The 9,869-nt window shown below is 45.4% G+C and overlaps 1 long non-coding RNA gene across 1 annotated transcript in view; it reads right to left on the reverse strand.

The window, feature by feature from the left end:
• LOC132015010 (uncharacterized) overlaps positions 1-6,452 on the reverse strand; it is a 33,423-nt gene extending 26,971 nt beyond the window's left edge. Inside the window, exon 1 of the long non-coding RNA XR_009403523.1 lies at positions 6,319-6,452. This is a non-coding gene — a long non-coding RNA (uncharacterized LOC132015010). The remainder of the gene's footprint in view (positions 1-6,318) is intronic.
• Between the last annotated feature and the right edge of the window lie 3,417 nt (positions 6,453-9,869).

Here is a 9,869-nt window from a genome sequence, read left to right on the forward strand (position 1 = left end):
TGAGTGGATAAATGGAAGGATGGACAGACAGGTGGATGAGTGGTTGGATGGATGGTAAAGAAATTGATAAATGAATTTTGAATGTGGAGGATGAAAGAGAGAGCATGATCCCTGCATTGTTTTTCCAGAAGCAGTTTTGAGCACAGATTTGAGCCATTCTACCAACAGTCTCTCCCTTCTTCCTTTATGTGCCACGACCAGGGTACCAAGGGGGCTTTGGTTTATGGAACAGAGTCATGACAAATGACAACTGACCCCGATGGGGCCACTGGAAGCATGCAGTAGGCAAGAGGCTGAATGACAGAAATGGGTCACAGATGTCCCCTGTCCTGGGCCATGTGCTACGTGAAGGAGCGAAGTCAGACAGTTCTTTGCCACTTTGGCTCAGGGTATCACAGCCTCACCATTCTCAGCTCTCGGGACGTTTTGTCACTCACCCGCTTTCTCTGTTCTGCTGTTTACAACATTCACCATCGAACAACACATCCAGTACATTACCTCAAAAGACATGGACCTGGGACTCAGAACACCTGTGCTCTAACATGGACAATAAAGCTAGTTTCTGGTCTTGAAACTAGTTGGTCATGTCACCTCTCTAGCTTCCGTTTGGGGATATGTAAAATAAATGGAGTGCACTAGAACGTGCCTAAAGTTTCTTATAGCACCTGCAACCTGACTGGACCCTTCTCTCATTGTCCTTGTCCCTCAACTCAACACTCTTCTCTGTATCTTCACCATTTCCTTGGTGTGCAGTGCCCTCCTCTCCTTGTGCATCCACTAACCTCCTAGACAGGTGTCAAATGTCAGTGCTACCTTCCCTGTGAATCATTCCTTCACACCCTCCAGCTTAGATGCTTGCTCCTCTGTGTACCCAGCTACTGTGTAAAGCACCTGAATTACAGCAATATCCTCTGGGACTTGTCCACATGCCCCTCTTCCCCATAAGGTGGCATGCCTTTAATGCAGAAATTACATTTTGTATCACTCAGGGCTGGAGATCAGAGAAGAGAATCCACTCCAACCAGTTCAACCTGGAAAGGATTTACTGTAGCTATTATATGGCTTATGGAGTCATGCGGAGGGAAAAGTAAGCTCAAGATTAGGCTTTCAGGAACCACTCACAAAGCCACTCAGCAGATACAGAGCCCTTGCTACCTCTTCTGGTAACAGGAAATCTCCAGCTTCCCGACAGTACCATCTTTCTCTCTGCATCTATTTCATAGGCAAATTCTCAGAAAGAGCCCAAGAGTCTGTTAAGCCATCCCCATCCCTGTTTGGACAATGTTTTTTGTACCAGGGCCACCCCCTAAACTTCTGAGCGATCTGGAGATTGATGGCACTGGAGTCGGGAGCTGAGTGTGGTCCAAAGAACTGTAGCCAAAGGAAGTTCTGTTCATTGGACACAAACATGGTGGAAGGGTCTGCTGGGGAAGAGGGAATGGCCACTACGTTCCCTCTTTCCTTTGGCTGAGAGCAATTTTCCCTCTGCCAGTAGGCTTCTTAGTGATCTGTGACATGTCTGTCACCTGGCAGGGTATCAATTACATTTAAATCTGCTCTTACCTCTAGCAACCTTTTCAGCTTGTGTCTTATATAGAGCACCAACCGCTCTCACAAAAATCGGCCAGCATCATAGAATCTGGGGCATCGGAAGAGGTTCAGGGGTCATAAAAATCCGGGAGTTACCAAATACTGCTTTGTAGCAGAAGGAGAAAAATCGGACATTGTATCTAGCTTTGTTTTATCTAAATGTATTCAATTTAAATACAAAATGGCCCAAGATTATCTTTGTCTTCCTATTTCTTTAGTGATAAATGGTATTTGTAGCTCATAGCTTTTTTCTGTTTGGGCTTTTCTTGGCAAAATAACAATGAGGATGTCGTTGTTAATCATCCCTCTGAGTTGCTTATTGATTTTTAATCTATTCTGATCACATCCCTAGAGGTCTATACCCCCAGCTCCGCCATGACTTCTTTGTCCGTTTCATCCTTCATTCCTGATCATGTACCAGGATACAGACTTCAGGGTCTCAAGACACTGAACACGTACCCGGACGGGTGGTAGGACTTCAAGAGAGAGAGTCACACCTTCTTTGATTCTTTGTCACAGGCCCATCTCATGTCACATCACACAACTATTCTGACACTCTGCTGTTCTGAATAAGGCCCGGCTCACATGTGAGAAAGGAAGCTGTGTGTGTAGCTCATCTTGGTGTGTTCTCTCTACTTCGGCTAAGGTTATTTCCCTCTTTCTCTTATCACTTAAAATATGTGTTCCACTTGTATCTATCCGAACTCCAGCTTTCTTTCTACCTGTATCTGTTACATTTCCAGGACTTCTCTTCCTCTAGTGCTTCTGATGATCTCATTTCTCTTAAATCCAAACTCACTCTTTATGATAAGGGACAGGAGTCTATGACCTCATCTATCTTTTGTTTGCAAGCAATTTGCTTATCAAAATACATGTTATTTCACTCAAGGCTGCTCTCCTGGGCCTGTAAGCCCTCGGAGCCACTTCCTTCACACCCACCCCCAGGGACACAGAGAGGTCTGCTCTGTGTCCCTGGGGGTGGGTGTACCCTGCAAGCTGAGCTCCTCAGACTCCTGTGTCTGCCGTTTCCAGCTGGACTTGTTGGGTGGGAGGTGGGGCTAAGGGAAAGGGGGGAGCCTCAGGCTCTAGCACAAAGTGTTTCTCTTCTTGGTGGTCCCATCACTGCCCAACAGGTGCATCAAGCTCCCTGCTTCTATCAGGTGACCCTAGACCTTGGTCCTCTCCCCTATCTCCCCTCAGCCTAGGGAGCTCGAGAGGCTTCTTGATGATGATGCTCTGGGTCATCCCTGCCATAACCATTCAGAGAGATCTCTCTTTTCCAGGCCGGACCTCCGCTGATATAAGGATAAATTCTCAGAAGCAGAGGCACCTGGGTGGCTCAGTCCATTAGGCCTCTGCCTTTGCTCGGGTCATGATCTCAGGGTCCTGGGATTGAGCCCCGCATTGGACTCCCTGCAGCAGGGAGCCTGGTTCTCCCTCTGCCCCTCCCCCCTTCTCCAGATTGCGCTCTCTCGCTCTCTTGCTCTATTTCAAATAAATGAATAAAATCTTTCAGAAAAATTCTCAGAAGCTGAATTATGAGGTCAAAACCAAGATTTTTAAAAGCAAAATTTAAAGACATTTCTTCCTGCTGTCTTTCTCTCCCGTAAGCCCTCCCCTCTACCTGTCGACCTCCATATGTAGCCAGGCCCTTCTCCTGTCACCCCATCTCTTTACATGTCTCAGCCTCTGGGCATTGGACTATCCCTCTGGTCACATGACACTTACAAATTGATAAAACAAAGAGGTAAGGGGGAAAACCACCACTTCCTGGTGGTAATTGATATCTATGCTTTCAGAACATGCTCAGGCAAGTGGAAAGAATAAGCAATTATCTGGATCATTCAAGCAAACATTAACTCCCCTTTATCTGGCATGAGTGAGTGCTGAAAGAGAAGGAAAATTAGAATTAATTATTAACATCTTTAAAATCGCCAGAATCAGGTAGAGAGTGAATGAATTCACCACTTTTTTTTTTTCTTTTTTAAAGATTTGATTTATTTATTTGATGGGGAAAGAGGAAATATAAGCAGGGGGAGGGGCAGAGGGTGAAGGTAAAAGTAGGCTTCCCACTGAGCGGGGAGCCCGAGGTGGGCTTGATCCCAGGACCCTGAGCCACCCTGGCACCTCACCACTTCATTTTCTATGAGAGTCTCCTGAGGGAATGATGTCTGCTTGGCCGTTGCAACACCAGGTTTTTAACTTTGGTAGGAATCCACCAAGGAGTGAAGTGCCCTTTGCCATTTGTGGAACTGAGCCCGTTGGTGGCTTTGACTCCGCACTGCCGGGTAAGAGGGCTCGGGCACTGCCTCCCAGGCCGTAGAGATGGGTGCTGGGAAGCTGAGCCTGCTTCTTTGTATCGCATCAGCCTCGGCTCTCAGGAGAAACAAAGCCGTCACCCAAACTTGGGGAAATGTCTGACTTCGGGTTGTAATTTACCAATAAAAGCTATCAACTGTCTTTTTTGTTGTTTTTTTTTAAGATTTTATTTATTTGAGAGAGTGGGAGAGAGAGAATGAGCATGAGAAGTGGGAGGGTCAGGGGCGCCTGGGTGGCTCAGTGGGTTAAGGCCTCTGCCTTCGGCTCAGGTCATGATCCCAGGGTTCTGGGGTCAAGCCCTGCATCGGGCTCTCTGCTTGGCAGGGAGCCTGCTTCCCTTCCTCTTTCTCTCTGCATGCCTCTCTGCCTACATGTGATCTCTGTCTATCAAATAAATTAAAAAAAAAAAAAAAAAGAAGTGGGAGGGTCAGAGGGAGAAGCAGACTCCCTGCCGAGCAGGGAGCCCGATATGGGACTTGATCCTGGGACTCCAGGATCCTGACCTGAGCCAAAGGCAGTCGCTTAACCAACTGAGCCACCCAGGCATCCCTATCAACTATCTTTTATAGGCTGCTGATTTATCTTCAGCTTTCTCAGGATTCGTGGCCCTTTAAAGACTCGGCTCACTTAGCAATACATCATAGCTATGAAAAATAGATTTTATAGCAAACCATTCTTTAAATGTAAAGGTAGAGAGGCAGTTGCAGGGGCAAGAGCCCTGATCTTGGAGTCTAGAGGTCTGAGTTTGAATTCTGGCCTTGCCACTAACTAGCTGAAGATTCGAAACCCCCCATTTAATCATGGTGAGTTTCTTACCTATGAAGAGCTGTGAACGTGAATACATTAAGGTCATTAAGAGTAACATACAGGTGCAAACTAATAAATAGATGAAATAACACACGTGTTAGGGTAACAAGGTCGGAGCCACCATTGACATTGGTGTATATATGAGGGATGGGGGACAGGATCTGAAGGCCATCACCAAAGGGACTCTCTGTTTGATGGTGTGCTTTCCCTATCAAACTATGAAAGAGCCTGGAGAGGCTTAGATGCGAGCATAGCCCGTGTCATCTGCCTCCTCCCTCATTTTCCAAGTGAGTTGCCAGCAGCTCTCCTCCCATAGGGCTGTAGGGGCAGGGCACCCTCAGCAAGCCAGAGCCTGTCTCGGCTGACAGGTAAGCTCGGGGGCAGGGAGCATGATAAATGCGAACCACCGTATGGAACGGAGCTGGAAAATAACATTATCCCAAGAGCAAAGTAGATGTCATTTGTCATTTAACATGTGGTACTACGGGAACAAGGCATTTTTACTGTCGTTGAAGCTTTGTTTTCCCAGCCAGAACACTCATTAGAAGAGAACATCTAGAAACAAATTTACCAGCTTGCGGTTTGGTTCTTATAAATGCCGGACTAGAGCAACCGGCCTCAGCCTGCCTCAGCCTCCTGCCTCCCTTCCGTCCCCTCGAATAGCCAGCAGACCTCCCCCTTCCCTCCGTGACGATGAGCCAAGAGTCACAGATGTCCCTCAGACAGCAGTTTCCTCCTTAATCTAGGAGGGTTTTTCCGAGTGGTTCTAGAATTATATCATCCACTGAGACCATGAAAATAGCATGGAAGTCAAAAACAGATTGGAGTTTAATGAACTGGTTAATGAAACAAGTATTTGTTGGGTGCCTTCCGTATGTCAAGTTCTCTTCTAGTCAGCATGCTGAAAATACGCCAGTGAACCAGAGTTGATCCTGACCCTCGAGGAGCTTATAGTCTGGTGGGGGCAGATAGATACCCATGGGACATAAATCATAATAAGACAGAAAAAGAGGTTGGAGAGTGACTATTTCAGGTGAAGTTGTTAGGGAAGGTATCTCTGAAAGACATTTGAATCGAGACTTGAATGAGAGGAGGGAGAGGCTTACCTGTTCTGGGCAGGGGAGACAGATCCCACAAGGCAGGACACGATCTTGCTGTGTTTGTGGAATGGCACCCTCTCCCCAGCAAAGAGTGTGAGGAGGAGAGTGCATTGGAGAGTGCACCTCCGACCAGTGAGTAGCCTTAGAACTTCTCTCAACTAATTTAATCTCTAGGAACCCTAGAGTCCTTGTAGTTATTAGTAATTCTGGTTACAGGGACACCGGGTGGTTCAGTTGGTTGAGCATCTGCCTTTGGCTTAGGTCAGGATCCTGAGCCCTGGGGTCGAGCCCCCGGTTGGGCTCTCTGCTCAGTAGGAAGCCTGCTTCTCCCTCTGCCTGCAGCAATCCCTATTTCTTCTCTCTCTCTCTCTTTCTTTCTGTCAAATAAATAAATAAAATTTTTAAAAAAGAAAGAAAGTACAGACAGGAAAGAACTAGAAGCAAGGCCTGGGAATAATAAAACACCATCACCCACAAAACCAGACTTGTTCTTGTCACTCACCTTGATTTCCCTCTTCGTGCCAGATTTCTTCTCTCTCTCCACAGCTAGGCTTTACCGGCTCCCTCTCCACATGGACCTTCCTGAGCCCTGGAGCTTACCCACTCAGCCCAAATGCTGGCTGTCTCCCTGTCCACTCCCTGGTCCTGTTTCACCCCTGACACCAGACTCAGCACTGCTCCAGAAACAGCCTGCTCTCTGGAAATCATGAGAGACTCAACCATGTTTAAGGTTCAAGGGAAGGACGAAACTGGGAGTACCCTGTGCACTGCCCGGCATGTTTTTCAAATCCTCCCTATGTTCTCGGACCTTCCGGGCAGCATGCCAATCAAGGGTTCTTCTCTTTTGTCCCTACATGTCATCCACTTTGCTCCACCCCACCTCCACCAGTCTTCTCCATCTCTTACCCTGTGCAAGCGGGAGCGCGAACTTTCTCCCAGCTTCCAGAGCTGACTGAAGTCTCAGCAGCACCCATCCACCCACGGCAGTCTTCCAACAGAGATCCTCCAGACACAGTACCCGCTCTCTGAGAGGGTGAATTGTCTTACGTTCCAATTCTGTCTCTGAATTGCAATTCCAAATTTCTGTGAAAGAATGTCTGATCGGCCCGCCTGTGTCATAGGCTCACAACTCTGGTCCAGTCAGCGTTGGCTGGGGAAGAAGTTCCCTTTGTGGACAGGGAATTTGACAGGACAATTCCTAGAGAACGCAGCGCTTCTTTGGAGACAGGTGAGCAGGTACACCAAATGTGTCTGTTACTGTCCTCACATGTAAAACGGAGACTGTGGCATATCCTTATCAGCTAAACAAAATAACACGTGATAGGGGGATAGGTGCATTCCGCCATCTCTTGCACTCAGTCAACGTGACTTGTTTCCTCTTTTCAAGAAACAAACCAACAAACACAAAAGATCTCTCCCTTGATTTTCCAGAATAATCTCAGCTTCAGTATGATGCCCGGTTATAGATTGTGCATATAAATTGCTCATCTGAAAAATATTAGTCATGCTAGGTATATTCAATGTGTACAAAATATATATATATGTGTATACACACACACACATATACATATATTAGGCAGAAGTATCTAGATTTTGTCCCATCTCTCATGCCTTCTCCCCTCATGGGTTTATTTTGGTGTTGTCTGATAAGATTGTGCCCCTTCCTCGTCTGCCCCTACTCCAAGGTTCTAAACTATATATCGCGGGCAATTCATTGGGAAGAACATAGAAGCAAGGGTGGCGATTGGCTTTGAAAAGGAGAAATTAAGGAGAGCCACAGGAAGAAAGGTGTTTGGCCAGATTTTTGAGAAGGGTAGGAAATGCAGAAGGCTTGGGAAAGAGCATTTGGAGAACTGTCACCACAGGCTATGATTTGGATCAGCTTTAATGGTATTTGAGAGATGCCAGTAAGATTGGAATTACTTCTAATTACTCTTGGCTGCTGGACTCAGACTGCAACTCCCTGTTGACACAGAGCCAGGTGGGTGCCTGGGATTTACTTGGTCTGCATATAGATAAAAGAATCCTTTTGTCCAGGAGATTGCCATATCTGGGGGACTCATGGCTTAAATGTTTAAATGAAGGTATGAAATGATTAAAACATAAAATAAGACAGTCTACCGAAATGTATGAACCTGAGTACAATCAAAGGTTTAAGCTCTATCCCAGGGAGGCAGAGGCAATCGTGAGTCACAAAATCTCCAACCAACTGCTGCTTTCTGGGCATGAAGAATATTTACAAAAATTATAGAGAGTCCTTTGACATTAAGACAAATAATCCATTCTGTGCAAAAAGCAAGCTTCCTCAAGGGAGTTTCCAAATAATAATTTTGCTTTTCCACGGTGCAAGCAGGAGTCTTTGTTGATGTGAAGGCAGCATGAGAACGCCTTCCAGATCGCTCATGCACCCTTTCACAAACCATCTTTGATGAAAAATTAAACAGAGACTAAAAGACTTCCTGCTTCATAGCTAATGAGCTATGTGAGGCAGGAACACATTCCGGAAACTTGAGTCACATTGAAATTTCGCATCTGAATTCCTTTAAAATAAAATAGGTGCTTTCTAAAATCTTGATTATAAAAATGATGTGTACTATGGAATACTAAGTGAGAAAGAATGAGGTAGCTATGTTGACATGCAAAAGTATTTATTATTTGGTGGTTTTTTTTTTTTTTTTAAGAAACACTTTACAGAGCAGTATGTTAAAGGGATCATGGTGACACAGACAAACACTCAGGGAGGCCCAGCAGGTAATAGAAGTGTGAAGGGCCAGGTCCATGACAACAGATGCCACGCTGATGGGGTTGTAGAAAAGTACTATTTGGGTAGCTATACAACCTTTTAAATTATTGTGTGGGTCAAACCAAACACTGTACTGGGCGTATCCAGCTCCCCTAAGGCTATTTGTAAACAATAATTTAAAAAGCTAACTCTGCTATGCATATTCTCTTGTAGATGTGTGTGTGTGTGTGTTTATAAATACAAAATAAAATGCCTAGGAAGATACATATATAAATTTTTCTTGGGACATATCTTTGAGAAACCAAACTTGGGGAAGGGGGCTGGTGAGAGAATATGTTAAAGGAGACTTTTGATGTTTTGTTTTATCGCTCTATTGTTTGACCTGTGCGATGGGGATGTATTATGCCTTACAGAAAATAAAAAGTAGAGGTGCCTGGCTGGCTCCGTTGGAAAAGCATGTGACCCTTGATCTTGGGGTCGTGAGTTTGAGTCCCACCCTGGGTATAGAGATTACTTAAATAAAGAAATATTTTAAGGGTACCTGGGTGGCTTAGTCAGTTAAGTGTCCAGCTCTTGGTTTTGGCTCAGGTCATGATCTCAGGATCCTGGGATTGAGCCCTGCACCAGACTCTGCCATCTGAGGGGAGTCTGCTTGAAGTTCTCAGTCTCTTCTCTCCCTCTGCCCCTCCCCCAGCTCTGTGTCTCTTCTCCTTCAAAAATAAATAAATAAATAAAATATTAAAAAAGAAGAGGCATTACAAAATAGAAATTAAAAAGTAATTCATAAAGATCATAATAGATATTTTGGGAAAAAAATGAATAGATGTGAAAAATCACTTATTATCTCATAAAGTCATTGTCTTTGTCTGCTTGGGACTGTCATAACAAAATACCAAAGCCTGGGGTAGCTCAAGCAGACATTTATTTCTCACAGTTCTAGAGGCCAGGAGCTTTCAAGATGCGGGTGCTAACATGGTCTGTTCTGGCGAGATCTCTCTTCTTGGCTTGTCCATAGCTGCTTTCTTACTGTATCCCTTTTTTATTTTATTTTTTTAAGATTTCTTATTTATTTGACAGAGACCCAGCCAGAGAGGGAACACAAGCAGGGGGAGTGAGAGAGGGAGAAGCAGGCCTCTCACCAAGCAGGGATCCCAATGCGGGGCTTGATCTTAGGACTCTGGGATCATGACAGAGCCAGAGGCAGATGCCTAACAACTGAGCCATCCAGGTGTCCCATTCTTACTGTATCCTCACGTGACGGAGAGAAAGAGCTCTCACACCTCTTCCTCTTCTTTAAAGGGCACTACTCA

Source organism: Mustela nigripes, chromosome 4 (genome assembly GCF_022355385.1).
Source record: "Mustela nigripes isolate SB6536 chromosome 4, MUSNIG.SB6536, whole genome shotgun sequence".
Lineage (NCBI taxonomy): Eukaryota > Metazoa > Chordata > Mammalia > Carnivora > Mustelidae > Mustela > Mustela nigripes.